A 21,851-nucleotide genomic window follows, 5' to 3' on the forward strand; every position below is an offset into this window, starting at 1 on the left:
CATTTGCGGGAAGGAGACAAAGGTCCAGCTGTACTACCTGTGCAGCGGGCTCTCTTCACGCTTGGGCGAGGCACAGCACCATGCTACAGCAGAGGGGTTACAGCAGCTCTACCTGTAGCTTGCTAATGCAGCTTGTGCCCAGACAAGCAAATGATTGTTCAAGCCATTTTCTATTTTAAGGTGAAGGTGGTACATGCGGAAGATCTCAATGTCACTACAAAGCAGGGAGGGAGGCTGTAAGGAGGAGGAAGGCAGAAACCTTCACAACTAATGTCAATTTTCTGCATCAAATATTTTGATAATTAAACAAAGCTGATCAAGAGAGGAAAACAGCATGTCTCCAGAGCTCCGGAAGCAGAGGCCCATTAAATAGAAGAGTCAGAAAGTGCCAGAGGCGGCAGCCTCAGATTAATGGCACTCCAGTAATAGATTTTCCCAGGCACAGTCACACAGGAGACAACTACTGTGTAGCCAGAGCAGCGATGAGGCCGTTAAAGCAACAGTAACATTAAATCACCTGGTACCACGGGGTGAGGGGATGGATGGGAGCGCATCGGCTTCGGCACTGCAGAAGGTGTAAAGCTCAATCTGCTTTCAGGCAAAGGGACTGGATCCCAGCGGTCATTTACAGCAGGGAAAGCAGGCAGCTCAGGTGTAGGACGCATATAAAACCAGATAAACAGTAGTTCCAGAAGGATGGCGAGCTGAGCACAAATACCTCTTCCTGAAATGGAGAAGTAGGCATTAAACATCATAGCGTTTGGTTTTGCTGAGACTGACCTTGCCTGTTTTGGTTCAGTTGCTCTTCTTTTCTTAATCAATTATCAAGTATTGGTTTTATCTCTAGTGTTTCTCCACTGACTTTCAGGGTGTTAAAACACCATTTTGAATTTGCTTAAATGCAGCTAAACTTCAGGAAGGGAATGGGAGGGTTGGAAAGCAGCCCTGTTTTCTTATTATCAAGTCAGTTTTGTCTCAGCAGTGTTTGAACTGATCCTCCTTGAAATGTCCATCTTGACTAAAGCATTTCTATCCATTTTTATATGATACAATAACAACAGAAATGAGGGCTTCTTCCAAGCCAGGCTGGCATGGATTAGAGTCCGCCCCAAGAGTACTTCACTCCCAGCTGGGATGTATGGAAACCAGATGAAGTGGCTGAAAATCGGAAACAACTTTTAGACGCACTTGAATCCTGATACGATCACATCACAGGGATGGGTTAAATTTATGATCTTATCTAGGATTTTTGTTTGTAATCAATCCCAGACCTGCTGGCTATCACTCACTATAAGCTTACAATTTCCCGGTGCTAACAAGGAAAAGTTGGGACATCAAACTATGAGGGAGTGAAGCCAGGCTATGATATTAGCAGATAGGATCAGAACTGGAATGCAACAACAACAACAACAAAAAAAACCCAAACCCACACTACAAAACAAAAGAAAAATGATAGCCTCCTGCAGCCTGTAAATTTCAGCCTTTGTCTCTTTTGGCCCATGCTTCATACATAAACTACAGTATGTGCATAAAACCCTGGTTTCCAGGCAGAAAGATTTGGGGATAAAAGCTAACAAAACAGAAATTAAAACGGAATACCCTGAGATCAAAGTACAGCTTCAGCGCAGACTACAGTTGCTATCCTTAATCACGCATATGCAGTGGGACATGCAGCAAAATGCACCGATTTCCTAGTCTTCTCCCTCTGAGGTTACAGTAATCTCATCATACAGTGCTACTTATTTTGCTGGATTGCTTACCACATTTATCATGGCAAAGCCTGAACTTTTTGCAGGTGACTTGGATAGCAGATGGCTACGAGTAGCTATCGAGCAGGTTTGACCCTGGTAGCTCTCTTTGCTTACTTGAATGCGATTAAAGAGAAGGACTGCAAACCAGGGATGGAGCCCATGGCACTAGGATATAGCCAATTCTAGACAACATTAGGCAGTTTTCACAATTCCAGCACCAGCATATGAATAGGGAAATTGCATATATTTGTGCATAATATTTCTTTGCATCTTCTCCCATTTTGATTCAAACAGAGGCCTGTTTTGATACAATATTAGAGCCAGTCTAAGTCAGGGCAGAAGAACTACTCTTCCCTGATTACCACTCTATTTTCCAGGTTGACCACTGTCGAACAAGGTACTAGAAAGCACTGGGTCTCTTGTATATTTACCCACAGCAGATCAAACTTGCATTGCTTTGGAGTCTCCCTCATATTCAGCTGTGACAAAGACACACTGGAATTTGGACAACATTTCAGTCTAATTATGTCATCAAAACTTGTTTGAATATGACAGTTCAGACAGTAGGAATGGCAGGGCACCACGAGTAAATAGCCAAGTGCATGTGCATTACTTCAACTGTTTCCCTTTCTCTGGTTTCCAGATCCATTAAGAGCTCTTTGCACGCCTTTTCCTGGGGATCCTGGCATCAGTGGCACATCGTGGTACTCCATTTATCTGTGATGGGTTGAAGAGAAACAGGCTTAAAGGCCAGATACCCCTCACAGGTTGAACGTAGAAGTTAAAGTACATGCTTTACAACAGTTGTCTTATAATATGTAGATGCAGCAAATTTCCCTAACAGGTGACTGTCAAGCTGCAAATAAGCAGCTCAGTTTAGAAAGCATTAGGAACATCCCTGCTCAACATTCTGAACAGCCCTTAACACAGTGAGGAGCTTCCAAATCCACACTGAATTGCATTCTTCTCAACTTTGCATGGATTAGCTCTGAGACTAACAGTGTGACAAATCTGTTAATGTTTCAACAGGCAAGTCTTAATTTTGTACATACCCTTCAGTCATTTTCCATATGGAAATGGAAACTTTTTTCCACAAACAGTCTGTTAATATTTTCAGTATTTTGAACAAAAGATTGTTCAAAATGAAAGTTTTTCAATTGGAGGCATTCAGATTGTTTCAAAAATCAGAATTCTTGAGCAGTACCTATGGGTTTTGTAAAAAAATATTGTATCTACTGTATAAATGGAATACATAGGCTTAGAGCAGAAGAGGTTTAGCAGCTTGCCTAGGATCACTCCAAGTTGGAATGTAACCTATGAATCCCAAGCCCCAAACCCAATCCAAAGGGGCTTTCTCATAACCACTAGAGCATATTCAAATCTGCATTTGGTTCATGAGCTCACAGTCAACCCTACGCAAGCTGCAGCCTACAGTATAATTAGTCCCCCAAAGCAAACAGAATTGTAACAGGGAAATAGTTAGGGCCAGGCTCTTTTATTGTGTATAAATCAGATCTATAAATCAGGAGTGACTCAGCTGAAGTTACTGGTGCTGCTCTCCTTTGGAATGAATGGATCAGAATCTGGCCCACACATTTCACACATTTCTGAGAATCAACATTTGTAACTGTATCAGTAGCCTGGAATGTCTCCTAATTGGCACCAAATGTGAAACAGCTCATTACCTGGGCAAGGCAAATAGCAGGAGAGAGATGTCAGAAACTGAATGTAAAGTACAAGTAGAAACATAAAGAGCAAACAAGTTCCACACACAGATAGGAACTGAGGGGTAACAAACATTAAATAATAGCTATAAATTTTATGCATGTACATGAATTACAATATTATTTCTTCCAAACTGATGCTCACAGTAAAGGTTTGTGATGTCTTCCTCTCTCTCTCTGATGCAAAAATGACTCCTAAAATGAGTATGTAACAGTACGCGTTGTGTAAATATCTTGCAAATTTGTACTAGTGTATATTGGTGACACTGAGATTTATGTGCACGTAGAATCTTTTGAACCTACTTGACTGCAAATGGCTTACAAAACAGCTGTAGAAATATTGTGTAACCCATGAGCTTAGTAACTCACCAATACAGGTGTACACTTCGGGGTTGATGTCCCTTGTACTACCTAATAAAAGATGAGGTTGGGATCTGTAAAGGAACTTGAGGAGAAAGACACCCATAGCATGTTGAAATCGCAGCGTCAGGTAATCAGGTTGCTTGTTAATCTTCAGAAAAGAAAGTGTTTGAGGATCCTGGTGCTTATTCAAGCAAACAAACTTAATAAATCCCGCTAAAGGGTTACTAAAAGTTTTGCTGCTCTACTTGAGATTTGTACCCTCAAGTCTGAATGCTGACTGAGGAAAGGAAGTACCATTAGCTAATGCAGAAAATAAATCCTGCTTTATTCGCAACAAACGTAACTTCTTGACATTCCCGACCACAACAAACTAAGTTTGAATGATGCCATAACAACAAGGCCAGCACAGAGATGTTCACTTTCTACTGGCAGAACGCTTTGGATCAGGCTCATTATTAAAAGCAGCAATTAAATGGTAATAACTACCTGTCTACATCTTCCTTTCTGAATTAACCTAGTCCCTAGAGGCATTCTGAAAAGCACATCCTGAGATTAATTACACATGTCCAATAACTGGTCTTTGCCTGACGATCAAATCATGGTGCTTCCTCCAGTGGATGTCCTGGATTCTACTCTTTTCTTCAAGGTATCTCCTTTTCTCACTCCTACCTTTTCTAAACTGAAGAATGGAAGTTGACACTCTTTCTGGAAAGCAAAGGTACTCTCGTCTCAGGAACTGATCACACGGAGGCAGCAAGAACTGCAGCGCAGTCACGAACCTGAAAAGCTTCCCCCAACCCCAACCTTTAAGACTAATTCCTCGCGATGGGGGCGAGGGTGAAGCCAGTCACAGGCGCAGCAAAGAAAGATATGATTTGGGTTTTTGTTTGCTGCGAGTAGGTAACCCCAGCCAGCCTGCAATACAACAAGATCTACTTAAAACACAGACAAGGTCAAAAGCTGACCTTTCCAAACTGGTCAGCCATGTTGCCTCGCAATGAGCATTAGTACCACATCATTATGTTCTGATAAAACTCAGTTACTCTTCAGCAAAAACCCATAAATCACAAGGCTTCACCCAATCAGGGTTCTGTCACTGTAACTAAACAGTGACTCAGAAAACACTATATTTCTATTGGCTGTGACAGGGGGATATAAATCTGCCCCTGGCCAATCCACTGCAGGCAACAGGGCATGTCAGGAAGGGTGACAGCCAATCAAGGATTCAGCACAGGGGAGATCAGCATCACCCCTTCTGTTTGATAAGGGGGAAACTCACAACACTTGTAGCAGTTGCTGAAGTGTCTCTAATTTTACAATACGGTGAAACGTTATTTCAGTTATCACTACCGAGAAAGGTCAATTTGTGCTTTGAAAGGTTGTGTGTCACAGCGAGCACACGCTGGGAAACAGATTTCCACCTTGCCAGCCTCGCAGGTACGGAAGTCCTGGGGATTTAGTGGGCATTTTGTTGGGAAATCTTAAAATGGGCATCGTTCTTTGCGCAGCAGCCTCCGCATGCGGTCCCACTGGATGGTTTTAGGAGCCGCTGCACACAGGACTCCGCCTCGGCCCCCGCCACGCTTCTGCGGCATCAGCGTCGTAGGGAGAAACTAGGGTGTGCAAGCCGGCAGTCTCCCGAGCCTGGCTGCGGCAGAGACTTTCATCAGCTCTGCGTGGGGCACATCCAGACCCTGCCCAGGGGTGGACACAGATGAGCTGTGGCTATGGCATGAGGCTGGCACTAAGGCCATCTGAGGTCAAATTCCCATGAAGGAAAGAGGCACTAAGGGCTGGATAAAGCTTTTCAAGCATAAGGTGTCACCTAGATTATATTTTTCTCCAGTTTCAGCAGTGTGTGAGAAACTTATTTCTTGAGATAATTCCTAGTCCACTGTCAAAATCACAACATAACCTGAGCTTGGAAATCTCCTCCGCTGAAAGATAATGGCTTCGCCATGTGCTCCACAAACATGCGCTCTTACTCTCGTCTAACACCTTTGCAATTGCCTCAGACTTATACCATGCCAGTGACTTGCTGTGCACACTGAAAGTCACCATTGTGCCTCAAAGGGTCACGCTCTTGTTTGCTCACCCATCAGTCAGATTTGAACCTGCCAGAGTATCAACTCTTCTCAGCACACTGGTTCTCACCCCCTGCCCCTAGTGAGCTCTACCCAGATAGAAGGGCATTGCCTGGCCCCAGCTGTCCCCCAGCCTCTCCCATTCCCCGTGCCCTTTAAGGAATTTGAACTGCCACACAAAATCATAGGCTTTCTCTTCCCCTTTCATGCCTTTTTGAGCCTCTGTTTCCACATCAGTGGAAGGGACCTGCCTCTCCCTCCCAGTGCATGGGAGCAGCCATCTGCCGCTCCCACCTGAACAACTTCACCAGGTCGCCTCCCCTTCTTCTCAGGAAGGGAACTACTGGAACTCCAGCTACTTAGCTTAGCTCTCCTCCTCCTCAGCTTGCCATCCATGACCCAACGTTGTACCTTCATCACAGCTTACAAGAATTAGTTATGCAAGCCAGACTTCACATTGCTAAGACAGCATTTGATCTCCTGAGCATTTGTAGACAGGCAAACCGAGGCACAAAGAGAGGAGAATGATCCTTTTCCCCAAGATAATTCAAAACAAGAGAGCAGAGACTGGGCTCCTGAGATCCCAATTCACAACATCCAGTTTGTTCCTCTCGGGCGAATGGCTGTCTCAGGGTTTCTCTTCTGCAAGCTCTCATGGAGAGGCCAACGCCTGAGAGGGAGTCTCCGAGATGAATAAGCTGCCCCCATTGAGAATCACTACTTACAAAGGGAGGCAAATGCTCTACACCTAGGCATTTTGCCTTTGGAGATGGGCAGCTCTGCTTCAAGGGGAAAACTACTGTGCGAATTGGCCCTAAAATTTAATTTGCTCTTTAAAAAAATCCCTGCGTTGGCATTTTAAGCAGGACCTTAGTGATTTACAACATGGAGTGACATTTCAAAAAAAGATAATGTGGTTAATGAATTATTTGCTGGTCCAAACGAACAATTGGACATACCTACTTTTCATGGATTTAATCTTTGCCGAGGCGTTAGCTAGCAAGCATGAAATATCACTTTTCGGAGGCATTCTGTTGCATTTATGCAGTGTACAATTACATTAGGCAGCTTTATGACACATTGACTCGGTCGAGTGTGATGCAATGTAATACAACCAAAGTAATACGAGCTTTTAAATGCAACATGATGGCAAAAATCCATCTCGGATCTGATCTTTGTTTCACTTCAGATGCCAACTGTCATAATTCACAGAGAGTCAAATCCTTCTGGTTTTGCTCACGTGAGCAACTCTATCAAAGCCAGTGGGATGTACCCATATCAGCGAGGAAGCAGCATTCGATCAAGCAGGGGTGAAAGCATGTGAATGAATTAGTTGCATTAGCTAGTACACATCCTTTACACTGGATCTCAAAGAGCTATAGATCAGCTACAATTCACACAGGGTTAAAAACTGGCACATTCAAAACTAGCACAAAAGGGTACAGTATTTCTGAATTCTATTTTGCTAGCCAAGAGTTTGCTCCCCTCACTATCTTTTGCCTGCATAGAGGCAGCAGTTGTGAATACACTGGCTTTTGCAAGGAACCCAGTTGGCATTCCCTGATCTATTGCTGCTCAAGAAGCTCATAAGAGAAGATTTTATCCAAATCTTGATAACACGCAACACATGATAATACATTTCAGTGATTTCCTATCAGCAATGCCTTGTACTTGAATGGAAATGGTCAAAGCAAACACAGATAGAAGGATAGGATATGAGCTTATTTCTTTATCCTGTCTCTCTGCATTTGTTTTTCCTCTTGTGAGGTATTTCAGCTCTGCACTTCTGCATGACCGGACCACGCTGTTAGGATCGGACAGTAGACAGAAATGTGTCCATTTCAATTTTGATTCTGATCCTGGGATATTTCTAACTCTCTCCATATCCTTGATAGATAATGGTTTAATAAGCGATCTGTTTTTTATTTAAAGGGTCGGCAGTAAAACCCAGATCACATTTCTCACTTGGTGGGTTAAAAAACCGCTTACGCTCATTTCTGCAATGTAAAACGACACTATATCAAATCAAACATTTCCAGATGTGGCCAGCTTGTGTATGTAACTGCAAGAGGAGCGAGCATTTACAGACAAGGTTTCCCAGGTTTTTTTAACAGGATTGGAACCCCACCTACTGGCAAAGATTGTTATAGTAATGTCAAGACAAGAACCCATACAGGGTTCATTCCCTGACTAGAAACTACATGCCTGCAGTGAGGTTCCTAAATATGCGGTCTGATTTCCATACAGGCCGAGTATCACCGAAGTCAATGTGGGCACCTCAGTGCTTGGCACTCAAAATCATATTCTTAAGAGAGTCCTAAATGTCAGTTGCACTGACAGACACAAGGAAAAGCACAAATATCACTTAAGAGCTGACTTGTGTTTCCAACACATATGGTACTTCAGAAAATTTCAGCTTTAGCGAAGTAATCTTGGTCCTAATTTTGATAATCCAGGTCAAATCAGCCTTACACAGCCCTTGTTTAGTTAATGATCCCAAAAGTCTGAAGTGTCATATTCTACTAAGGCACAATGATGAAATAAGTGACATCCCTCTATGTTATGCCACTTATGGCAGATGAAAAATTAAGACAGTTAGAAATTAGACAGGATGGAAAAATATCTTTCTAAATGCCCACACCTGAATTAGGCAACTTTGAAAGGAAGAGTTCTTATATTTCACTTAGAATTCACTAGAAAACACCCCGTCACTTCCTGTGTTACAGCTTTCCCATAAAAACAAAAACGAAGAAACCCGTCTTAGAGACCATTTATGCAATCTTAGGTCTTGTTAAAATAGACCAATTAGCAATATAAAAATTTGAATTTTAACATGTTTCAAAGCCAGGTAAGCTTAAAAAAAAAAAAAAAAGAAATTCACAGAAAGCAATTATCTAGGACTGGAAATCAATGTTTTAACATTCCCAAAAGAGATACTTTCCACTTGCAGCCAGAACAACAGAGACCATTCCAAAGACAAAAAGCCTACACCTCGTATTGCTCCATCACTGCCATTTTATTAGCATCAACCCAGAATGTCCCAGGTTTGATTTCACCGCAGAACAAAGTGTTGCGACATGTTCTCTCAGGAAATCGCAAGCAAAGACTGAGGAGAGAGCAAGAAGAGGGTGCTACAGAAAAACTTTCAGCCCATTTCCAAAGGGACTCATAGCTTCAGGAAAACCACGCTGACTCTCCAGCAGCTGCTGTGCATAATCAGACTATTCCACTTTTTTTTTTTTTTTTTTTTTTGACTGCAGCACAGTAGAAAGCTTTTAAGAGCTACAGGCATCCTTGGAGATGTGCACAGATCTATGCAGAGACCAATAAAATTTGTGACAATGGAGTGACAATCCCCTGAAGAAAGGTCCAGGGGACAGAAGCAACTGGAGGTGGAGGCACGCCTGACATGAATCTATTTAGAAATGTAAGCTCATGGGGAGAAACTGTGCTGGTTCAATATGGGAATCTGCCGTTAAGGGCAAAACTCCCCTCTGCTTCTGAAAAATACCACCTCCTCTACCACTTATATCCTTGGTATGGGCTTAAGAAAGAGTTCCTGTAATGTTTGCCCTTAATTCCTCATTGCAAAACACAAGAAGGTATCCAGTTCTGAAACAAGCTATCAAGTGGGACCAGCTCCCTGACAGTTTGTTCTTTTACCCCTTATGTAGCAGAGAATCCAGGTCAAAGTCTACCACTGTAATGACACAGAAGGAAAAAGTCCAGATGCTGCCTAATGAAGAAGAGAGATTGGGGCTATTTGTGGTATCTGGCATATGCACCAGGCATGTCCAAATACGAAGGAAAAAAGTCTCTATCCTGGGCCAAAGTACCGAGAAGAAAAAGAGGTTTCCAGGATGCAAGTCAGAAAGTCCTGGAAGGATTTTCTTTGATGAACTAATGATAATAGAAGGATAAGTTAAAGCATCAAGCTAGCTGTTTAGATAAGGCTGAGGTAGGCACATACACTTCCCGTCTATGAGAAAGGAAACAAGGCATGCGAACTCAGAGTGAAGCATGTTAGCTTCCAAGAGTTTCTTCTGCATATGGAGAAAATAACTTTTTTAAGCGTTGCATTTCTAGCACACTTGGGCACTGGCATGAAATGGCAAACAGAGGATTGGTTATACCTGGCCAGAAAGAAGACTCAGCAGGTACCACTTGCCACAGGGACACTGTACGTATGGATTGCCAGCCCTCCCTCGGCCCCTGCCCCCTATCCCTGCCCCCTTCTGGGAGTTCAAGCAGCTGTACTGAGCTTATGCAGAGGGGTTTGTTTGGTTTGTGGTTTTTTTTTTTTTTTAATAAAAAAGAAGTTTGCATCAGCATTGGGTTTGCTTGCTCTGCTATCTTCTGTGATCAAAGAATTGAAACAGCTGCATGTCTCAGCTCACTGGCAATACAACCTGCAGTTGATCGGCTTTGTCCTAACCCCACAGCTACAGGGAAAGTGCAACCACAGATTTAAAGACGAAAAAAAGCAGTGAACACCCAAGCTGTATTTAGCCACACTCTGCATCCTCCTAACCTGCAATCTCTTAAGTGCCACTTACTCAATTAATCCAAGCTCTTCTACTTTAAAAGCAAAGCTGTAACATATTTAAACAGCTTAGAAACTCTACCCAACAAGCCATGCTCCCTATCTTATTCATCAGCTGCAGGAGTGACTGTGCATTAACTAAGAAAGCACACGATTTGATTAACACTTCCGCTGCCACTTTTCTGCCGCCGTTCATTTCTGCTGAAGTTCTGCTAAGGCTGAAATTTCTCAGCTTTTTTTAGTAGGGTAGATCTCATCTCAGTAGGGACTGTCTTTTGGACCAGCTCCTAGAACATCCTTGCAGCAGCTATAGTAACTATTTTTATAGGCAAGTTTTATTAGGAAAGTATTTTAAATGGCCTTTGAATGCAATTTAGCAGCTGGAAATAAGGCACTATGCCAGCATCATGTGATCAGACAATCTGTGGAGCACCAACAAGTGCTACCAGAGATCATCAGTACTCTATAGGCTATGCATGAAAACCCACGATAGAATACGCTGGGGACATTCAACAAGCCAGAAGGTGCCCTTAAACTACAAATGCCTGAAAGGCTGACCTATGCTATTCCTGGATCCCTTACTAGAAAAGGCCCTACTTTCAGAGACCTGAAGGACACGTTAGAGCTAAATTAGGTATGGAAACGGTGTCTTTTATTACACAGTGGATGTCATCTTATCATAAATAGGTGTAAGGACATAAGTTGTACAACTTGCATTTCTGTGGTGTCCAGTGAGTGTGTAAAAGTGTGAGTTAGAAGCTTAAGGGATTGGTCCTGGATGAATGATCTAACGTATAAAATTAAGTAGCCCAAACACACAGGGCCCGACATATTCATCTTCTGCCACATATCCAAATGAAGCAGGAAAAGATCTGCTTGCTTCTCCATTTTGACTGGGGCTGAGTTTGATTCTGGACAAAGGCCTTTTTATCCTCCACCTCCATTCAAGTGTTCCTCTGAGTGTGCACAGGGCTCTGTGTTGTCAGTCCTAATGAGACGTCTCTTTCCAAATGCTTTTCATGCTTTCTGTACAGCAAACATCTCCCCCAGGAACTAACACAGCACTCTGCAGTAATGCTTAACGTAAGTAATGAAAGCCTGACGGACAGACTGGGAACCTGTCCCGGGAAGGCAGGAGATGAGAGCTGAGAGTGCTCCCTGGTATAGCAGGCTGGCTTCAGCCCTGTGACACGGGAGAAGCGACTCTCCATTGACTATATGGAAGATGGGCTCTATTATCTGAGGAGCTGAGGCAGATGCCTCTACTAGATGGTTAGAAAACCCCTGAAAGATAAAGTTACTCATAGCACAGAGCTTTCACAAGCTCCTCGCACCACAGTGCTTACTGTTTTTTAAAGGATGCATATATCTCCTGTTCCCACCAGAGCAGAGCATGCAACATTTAGTAACACAGATCTGGATTTTGAAAAGTGCTGAGCACACACTAAGTCTTGTTGCTGCGGCCAGACTCTTCTGCGTGACTACAGCCAGTAACCAGACTGGCATCACTATGATCAATCAGATGACTACGAAAGTAAAAACAAAGCTTGAAATAGCTGAAGACCCAATTCTAATCTCAAGCCATACTGGCACAGTCACATGTGGAGTTACTGTGGTTTAAATTCATGCAAATGAGAGTGGAAACTGGCCTCCAGTACAAGTGCACGCTGAGGGAAAAGACAGCTTTCCTTTTAGACATGACTCCAATCGTACAGTCTGAGATTCAATTAAATTTTGCTTTCCTGACATCTCCTTCCAAATAAAGGCTCAATCTTTGTGCTACGCATTTTTAAAAATAAAATAAAACAAAATCATACGTTTGGCAGGACCTGGACATTCCTGCTACTAAATTGTTCTGTACTTTATGCAAAATTTCAATGTATTAAAGAGAAGGGGAGTAGCCTCTTTGACCAGTGTCCAACTGTTTAGAACTGTTAAATGTGAGTTTTTGCCCATGTTTACATGTGGAATGGAACACAGCCATTCAACCACAAAATGTTCCCAAAGCAAACATCCAAAACCTGGTTGCTGGCAAGGTACGTTGACAGAATCGCCTGAAACCAGTCATTCACAGAATGCCAAAACAACAGATTACCATTGGTAAAAAGTACGCAAGGTTATTTTCTTACCTCCTGGGAAGAGGCCATTGCAAGTGACAGGAAACAGCGACTGGCAAAACAGAATGTAGGCTCAGGGTTTTTTTTATTTGGAGGGAGAAAGATGATTGGTGTTATTTCAGATGCGCAGAAAAGCATGCCATTAACACAATAAAGCTAGCACATGTTGCCAATAGCATATATGAACCACCTGAATTAGAGTGCACATATTCTGCTAAGTCAAGACCAGCTAAGCAATACAGAAACAAAGCAATAGAGGTAAAGGCAAACAGAGACAAAGTAACTCAAACAGGACACAGCAGCTCCAGACATTTGTCAGAGGGGAAGGTGAGATCAGGAGGTGACCTGTGTTCCTTCAAACAGAGGCCTACATTTTTGTGACAGTCCATATTTTTCCAATCCTGGATCATGTCACTGTAGCTCTATGCTTATTCAGATAAATGAAAATACATACTTGAAGTTGGCACGCAATAGAAAGAACATAACATGCTGATATCACCCTTCGGGATGTTGCGAGAAGGGAGAAATCTATGAAACAGGGCAAGAAATTACATCCCTGCAAAAAAATGTAAGTAATAGCTCAGGACACAGCTGGGAAGGATCCTTCCTAAGGAGCCTAAGTTTTAGAGTGACTTCTAGAGAGTCCACTCCATTTCGCACAGTGCTAAGAGATCTACCCCTCTTGCATCTTCAAGACTTTTTCCAGAGGTGACTGTTCCTTGTCCTTCTGTTCTTTGGCAGACAGACAAGCCCATTCACATCTCCTTCTCCGTCGTGTCCTGTGAAAGCCAAGCCAGTCTCCATAGATTGGATCCGTTTTCCAGCGTTTGCCTGCAATGTTATTTGTACTTGTCAAAACACGGTGTCCCAGAGCAGCCAGGTTCCCTGGTACACCTCCCACTGGCAGCCATGTGTTGGCTCTGGCAGGGGAACTTGGGCGTAGGGGTGAAAAGCTGGGCATTAGGCATTGCCCGCCCCCAGTCAGTATGGGAGAGGCAGGCTTAGTTCCCAGGGAAAGCCTCAGCAAGGGAACGCACTTGGAGGGGAAGCTTTTTCCTAGCTCTATTCTATCACAGCAGAGCACGCTCATGTTCAAAGCAGAGTCCCTGCAACGAAAGCTTTCCTTGAGCCATATTAGCCAACCATTAGATGTTTCTGAGGGCCGGGCAGCAGTGCACCTGAGCTTTCCAAGGAGAAGGAGCCTGGGACTCAGGTCCTCCCACCAACCCTTGGACTGGGTCTCACCGTTGTAATGCCCTTTTAAAGAGTGCTTGCATTTAGACCCGCACAACCTATGTGCAATGGCAGCCCTCTCGTGTTTCACAAAAGAAGGTCATGACCACTTTCTGCCACTGTCAACTTTACATCGCGCTTACGCTATGCACCTCTCAGCTTTCCAGCTAGCAGCAGAAGCCATAGGTGTACCACACCTTACGCGCCTTGCCACGTTTAATCTCTTGCCCTGCTTCTTTCACATCTCTTGAGAATTATGGGATTGCTACCTAACCAACAAATAACAATGTTTCACCATAATGTTTTCTTTTCTCCCGCGTGTTAACACCTCCCCACCAGCTGAGTGATCCTGTACACACCAAATTCTTGTTATTATTCTGCCTGTGCATTGACACCTTGTTGTATGAGCTGTGTTGATCGATTGCAGGTGCCCCTCACTATGAAACTGGCCAACAACCCACTCACAAATTTGCTCCACTTGTTAATATTAAAATCATATGGCCAATGCCTTCCTAAATTGGTTCAGGCTTGAGGTACTGCTGCTTCACAGTAGGAAGAGTGTTGCAACAGGCTTTCTGCAGGCCCTGCTATTTATGGTAAACACTCCACTTTGTTGAAATAACATAAAATTTTGAGATAAACCTATTCTAGCAAAGGAAACGTTAAAGTGCCACCGTCTCCGCTTTACAGCATTAAAATAAGTTGCGCTGCAGCTGCCTTGCATGGTACATAGTTAAATGCACGGGGCTGTTGAAGACCTGAGGACCACATGTTCGCTGCTTTGATGAAAATGGTAAGGAAAACATTTGAAGTGCTCCTACGGGTTTGATTATCTTTCCTTTGTGAGTACACAGTAGAGTTAAAATACAAGGAAATTTCTTTTTTTGTAGCTTTATCTGGTTAAAAAGTTGTCTAGACAGTGTCAGGCAGAGTTCTGCCTCTGATGCTTGCGGCAATGTGAACTCTGCCGATCCGAGACTGCACAGAGACTGCAAAGAGCAGTGGAAATTTTGCAAGGTAAAGACCAGCTTAGGTTCTCAAGATTCACTGCTTACCAAACCTGGAAGGGTGCATGGGAATATTTGCTGGTGCTCCTTCATTTATTAAGCAGAAGAGAGAGAAACTCTCTTTAAACTCTCAGTCACAAAACTTTGGGCTGATTTTTTATATGGATTGGCTAAGGAAAGAGCGAAGCTAGTTTTCACCTTCCCGCACAACTTATTTCATTCTGCGGCATTTGTTTGCAGGTCCCAATATGATCTCTTGGGAGTTCAGCCACCATCAAAATAAAATCAAAGCACCTTAAAAGCCTTCAAACATAACACATTATCCCAAATATTTATGATATGCATGTACTCCTTTCATACTTTGTTGTCTAAAAAATATTTTAACAGGTGGATTGACAATGATGTCTAACAGCAATTTGAACCTGTAACTTCATCGGTATTTCAAGAGATAAGCACCAAGCTGTGTTTCATTTGCCTGCAGTGACACAGAGGACCGGAGTTGTTATAGAAACTAACACACTTGCCAGAGAACCAGGCAGGAAACATGGTTACTGTATGGTGCCAGAGCATTCAGCCAGACCTGAGGAATTTGCCTATTTTCTGCCAACTCCTCTCATGGAACAGAAAAACAAAGCAGCCTGAAACATGTCCCTCGGTGCTGGCAGTCCTAGCAAGAATCCCTTGCCAGCCAAGGCTGTTTCCTTCCTTTCAAAAGGTGACCACCCTATTTTTTATCATTAAAATACATAGCTTTATGACATAGACTGATTAGCAGATTCTATCTGAGCTATTCCAGTTGTGCTCAGATGATGCAGTGACAAAGGTATTAAAGAGACCATACAGAATGAGGGCATTTTTGCCTGACATTTGCAATGCATTGCCGAGCAAAGTAGATTGGCTATCATAAATGATCCCATCTTGCTCTGACATTAAGCTTTTGAGTTAAACTGCTTAGTGTAAGAAAGTTTGAGGTTAGACTGCAAATAGAAATGGTGGAAATACCATTGTTCTAAGACACTAACAATTCAAATGAGCAAAGGTCTAGGCAAATAACCTATGGAATAGCATTCAGCTGGCCAGACAACACCATTTATGATCTGCCATGGCTACTGTAAATCCAGTTGTAATAATTTTATGGTTGTGCAGGTCAGTGAAAGACATCAGAAATCTATGAGATTTTCCTGGAAATCCTATTTACATATCAAAAATAAGAAAAACTAGGAAGAGTGTGTAACTCGGCAACTAATAGTTACTTTAAAAAGAGAAGTCTACATGCCACCATTATATATTTATTAAAAAAATTCCACGGAATGTGTTTCAAACAATAAGTGATATTGCATGCTCCAGGATATCCTGTTAATCCTTCACAGAAAAAAAACTGTGGCTTCCCTCCACAGATACATACTTCAAAGAGATTCCTTCCATCTACTTTTAAGATATTCAAGTTATGAGCATATACATTTAAGTGTTTGAGTTTACTCTTTGCAGGAACCAGAGTTAGCTATCTCATTTAGGACAAATTCAGACCTGGATACAGAGAGTTATTTGAACTCTAGATGCCAGACAGAAAAGCAAAGGCAGAATTTGAGGAGGCATGCAGACACAGAATCATTATCAGAACAAATCAGTTGAATGCTGAGAGCTGCTAACAACATCGTAAAACAAATGTATGTATCTTCCAGGGGGATTTTCCCAGAATAATTGCATGCTCTTGCCTAGTATTGCTTGAGAAGGCCACCCCAGAAGTTGATGGTTTACGGTAGTTGAAGTGGGATTAGCCTTCATGAAAGACTCAGGAATACTTTTTCTCAGTGAAAGTTTACAATAATATTTTAAAGACTCTCAACCAACACCCATACTTAAGCTTTGAAAACAGATAATGCATTTTTAATGGGATTGCACATCTGACAAGGAATTTGACTAATTCCTCTGATAGCAGACAGCTTCCTCCCCATAATTCATCTCAAAAGGATCAAAAATCAAAACACTCTTGCCTACCGTCTTTGGAATGGCCCCCTCCGCCCCCAGCTGCCTGGAAAGGATCAGATCAATTCCAGCAATTCAATGGCAAGAGAATAGAGCGACAGATACCTGACCTCCCCACAGTCTGTTCTACCAAAATAAGGGCTTGAGCCAAGAAGAGAAACAGGCAAAAGCCTCCAGGACAAAGGCCCGTTGGGCTGCTGACACTGAGTCCATTGTTTCACAGATACATTTGGCCACCAGTGTTTTAGCTATCTGAGTGTTAAGCGTAGCTACCGAAATCTTCAAAGTTGTTCGAGTCAGATAACGTCTTTGCTCTGGTGAGCTAAGAGTTGTGAAGCATTGGGACGTGTCTGAATTCAAGGTGTTTTAAAAGGAAAAGCATGAGAGTTCTCATTAGCTTTCTTTATTATTTGCCCTAATGAGGATTTCCTAATCATAATGGTATGTTTTGCCATACACTAAAGCCCTTCTCCAAAGGAGGAGGGAAGTCAGTACTCTCCATAATCACATGGCTGTGCCTTTGCCGCCACTTGCAGCATAATCCTTTGTAGATGATCCACAGCACAAAACCTAGCAAGGTCTGTCAAGGCATTTTTAGCATTTGTTCTGTTAAAAAACAAGAAAAAAACCCTGAGGTATTAGGGTGCACTAATCTTTAGAAAGGTTAATTTATTCATAGAGATTTTGACAGAGATGTATGGCTAGGCTAGAGTCCCAGGCACTTCTTCCCAAGGGGAACTGCTAGTGCAGAGACGGCTTTCCTGACATAAGAGAGAGGCTTCAGAAACAGACCCAAACTGCATTAACTTGGGGGCTCCCATGCATTTAGAGCACTTCCACTTTCTGTGACCAGCAACTGAAGCTTCCCCTGCTCCAACTAAACCTTAGCTGCCTGTTGATAAAGCAGGGAGGAGCCCCGTCATCCCAGAGACCTTGGTCCCATATGAACTGCAGACAGCAAAAGCATTACTATCTCTTACAAAAATAATAGGTAATGAACCTCTTTCCTCTTTTACAGCAGGCATCTCCCTTGTAAGCAAATTGAGAGCATGCTGCAAAACCTTTTCAGAGTGGTATAAGCCGATGTTAGCATGGGATGGACAGCACATGATGCTGTCTTGATGAAAGACAAGATCTGTTCTTTCAGATATGTCTATTCGGGCAGATCATTCTTCTGTCTGATTCTTCAGAACAATGTTTTGGATTTCTAGACATCATCTTGCATACTTGTTCTCAGACCGAAGTTTAGTGAAACTAAATGAAATTTATTCTTCTGGATATTTTGGAACCTCTTTTTCAAAATGCCAGAAGATAAATCCATGGATGCTCCAACAGGAGACATCATGCTAAAATAAACTGTATCCTAAAATAAACTGTATCCTTGAAATAACACATATTAGAAAGGAAGGGGGGCATAATTTTAAGATATCTAATCATGTCCTATTTTTTTTGCACTGGGAACTGAGTCTGCTCCATAACTGCACAGAGATCACTTACAGATTAGAATTTTTTTTACCTTTCTGAACTTAGGCAGAGAGGATGTGGCAGAAACCAGCCGAATCTCATCTCTGCAGAGGCCTCTGGGACCTGTCAGGACACCGTAGGAAGCCAGCCTGATAACTGATTTGGTTGCTTCTTTTTAATTTGCTTGGGGTCTGTGCAATTAAAACTAAAGTTTCCACGGGCTGTAGAAGGATAGAGCTAATTTGTGACTGCCCTCCAATTTCTGCAGCAATTCTTCAATGTCAGGAATACCTGCACTGTTTCTTTGAAGCTCTTGACCCACAAAGCAACTTAATCCTGCTGGTAGTTAGGTGAACCATATCCCAGGCTGTACTAGTAAAGAATAAGCCAGCAGGTCCAGGAAAACAATCCTTTCCCTCTATTCCTATTGCGTCTGGAGTACTGTGTCCAGTTTGGTGCTCACCAGTTTAGGAAACACATTGACAGACTGGAGCAAGGCCAGCCACAAGCCACCAAAGTGATAGGGGCTGGAGCACACGACTTACAGGGAGAACTTCAGAGGTGAGTCTGTTCAGCATAAAGAGAAAGCAAAGGGGAGACCTCACTGCTGATTACAACTACCTGATTAGAGGATACAGAGAAGATGGGGCCAGGCTCTTCTCAGAGGTGCATGGCAATAGGATGGGGGCAACAGACAGGAGTTGGAAGATGGAAAATTCCAAAAATATATATAAGGAAACCTTTCTTTACCACGAGGATAGTCAAATACTAGAGTAGGTTTCCCAGAGAGGTTCTGGAATCTCTGTCCTTGGAGGTGTTCAAGACTCAACTCGATATGGCCCTGAGCAACCTGATCTAACTAGACCTGCTTTGAACAGCAGGTTGGAATAGACTACTCCAGAGATCCATTCCAACCAGTGTTCTGAAATTCTGTAATTTCTTTCAGTGGATGTCCAGTTAAGAGAGTCTCCGACATGCTGGACACATGCTACAAGAAATGACTCCGCACATAGCATTGCGAGTCAAGCATAGCTGGGAATTCTGCATATTTTTCTTGCGCTGCAGAGAAGCAACCATTTGTTCCCACAAAGAAAGAGAGGGTTTTGCCTGAGCTGTCTGTGCACAGCACCTGGCTGGACAAGGATCTCCAACTACCAGAGCACAAACTACACCTGAATGAAGAGCTCATCTACTCCTAGAGAATCCACCTCCCTCCTCTTATAGTCATACGCATGCAGACTAGTTTTTCCATCAGTATCTTATTTCCACTCACAACATTTCATAACATTTCCCCCAGTGCTAAAATTAGAAATGGCTCATCTGCAGCTAGCCTTGTTTGCTCTCCTTGTTTTCACCTGCATCTCTAGCACTGCAAAGGACAAGGGACCAGCTTAGCTAGCGTGAGCCAAAAGCAATAAGGCTCTGCTGACCATAGCTAGTTAACTGCTAGTTTAGATTATTAACCTCTTGCACTTAATGAGAGTCCTGAGGCTGCTTAAGCCACAAGACTAAATTTCTCCTAACCACAAACATGGAATCCTCATTAATATGAATCTGAGACACTTTCCCAGGAAGAAATAATTTGTAGAATGTAGAATCTACCCAGAAGCAAACGATGCTGGATTTAGAAGTATGTTTGAAACTTCTGCAGTTCAGTTTAATTTGTCCCCAAGGAGAGGGAGGAAGGTCTGGATCAAGAAATAGATTTTTATTTTTAATTGCCAGGTGTCACCAGACCTTAACAAGAAAGTTTTCTGATGTTTTCCCCAACACCCCCAAATACTTGTAATTATTTTCTGGGGAATTTTACTTGAAAAATGATCTATTTCTAACTGAATTTAAGCCTGTGTTATGCAAACAGTAAACCAGCTTGTTTGAAAGTAATCTGTACCCAAGGGCTAGCAGAGGAATAAAAATAAATAAAGTATGAGAGGTTTTACAAAACCACAGACACCACCAAGTTTTCCAGGTCTGAAGGAAGAAAATATCATTCTGCAGACTTCCTTTTATATTTTTGTAAGTTAAATTTTTTAAGATGCGTTACAACTGATATATGGATCAAGTTTCCCAACAATCAGCACCTGCTACCTCTGAAGTGGAATGTGGCAGTGTCTAGCAGCATACAGCAAACTGGCTGAGGACAGGAAGCAAATTTATTGCATTAATTTGAAACTACAGAAGGCAAGGATTTAGCAACACATGATTACTCATTTTCAGCTCAATTGTTGATCTTACCGCTACTCAGCGCAAAGCCAACGTTCCAGGATTTCCTTAATGGCCACAAGTGATCAAGGCCCCTATATTTACACTGGACCCCAAAAATGACAGAGCTTGTAATGCAGCTCTGGGTATGCTCTCTCATCTCGGGATCATCAACCCCGTTCACCTGGTACCTGAGCTTCAGCAGTGCTTCCCCAGCCAAACCCTGGCCAGACCCCCGGTGACTGAGCCTGCGCAGCAGTGTAGGCTCTGAGCAGAGATTGACAGGTGGCACATCTCCTCTGTGAGGCGCTTTAATCTCCACAGGGTGTTCTAACATGCAAGGGCTTTGAAGTAACAAGTGAGCCTTTCTCCCAGGTGGGATTATGCTGTAACAGAAACAAGGGGTTGCTTTCCCAATTGTTCTGTCCATTGTCTGAAATACGAATCCCCTGCCTCTAACCTCAAAGCGCAGCGGTGCTCGGTGAAACCTGAAGACTATAGGAAGGTGGAGGCATTTCTCTGAAGAAAGACTGGATCTTAACCTTGTACTGCCAAGATAACACCCTGTGGGAAACTGTGGTTCAGAAACTCACATCCTCTGATAGAAACAACCCACCACGACTGCTTTAGAATCAACGTCCTGGAAAGCATCAGTGTGTAATGCATTATCCCCTGGTGTCTGAGCTACTGTGCTGGCAAAAGCTTCTCATAATGACAATCGCATACCCCCCCCCCCCCCCCCACGCACACTGGTTTGCATTACAGAAAACATGGTACAACACAAAGCCAATTTCTCTGTGCTGCAATTGGGTTTGGACTTATTCCAAGCAGTCACTATCTAACAATCTCCTTCCAGGAGTTCCCACTCACTTCTCCTGTATCAATCTACTTTTATGTTGGTATCTTGTTTTAATCTTTTCTTTCACATGGATGCAAGTGCAATACCAAGAGCAGATGTGGCTCATTTACGTGTATAGCAAGTCTCAGTCATAATACATTTAAAGAGCTTTCTCAGGTATGTTTGTTTGGCTTCTATAACGTGTACACAGTGTTTTTCATTAGATTTATTTCTGGCAGGTTTGGTTGAAATTTGAAGGATCAGCGGGGCAATTTTTCCTCTCTCTAATTTAACATCCTTTTTTGCAGTTTTAGTAGCAAAGGGATATTTGTCAGATATTCAACATTCATGTGAAAACGTATTTTTTCTGTAAGAAATGGCTTTTTCACCAAACCAGGTATTTTAATTTTGATTTGCAAAATAATTATTTCATTATTGCTTGGCTTGGAGATGTGTTGGAATTCCCCAAAACATAGGAACATAAGATTTCTGCCAGCTGTACCCCCAGGGTCTGTTCTCTTCTCAGGTACAGCAGCGAT

At 42.7% G+C, this 21,851-nt stretch overlaps 1 long non-coding RNA gene across 2 annotated transcripts in view; it reads right to left on the reverse strand.

The window, feature by feature from the left end:
- LOC127024769 (uncharacterized) overlaps positions 1-21,851 on the reverse strand; it is a 72,636-nt gene that overhangs the window by 18,895 nt on the left and 31,890 nt on the right. For both annotated transcript variants that reach the window (XR_007767598.1, XR_007767599.1), the window contains exon 2: positions 518-724. This is a non-coding gene — a long non-coding RNA (uncharacterized LOC127024769). The remainder of the gene's footprint in view (positions 1-517; positions 725-21,851) is intronic.

Source organism: Gymnogyps californianus, chromosome 21, assembly GCF_018139145.2.
Source record: "Gymnogyps californianus isolate 813 chromosome 21, ASM1813914v2, whole genome shotgun sequence".
Taxonomy (NCBI): Eukaryota; Metazoa; Chordata; class Aves; order Accipitriformes; family Cathartidae; genus Gymnogyps; species Gymnogyps californianus.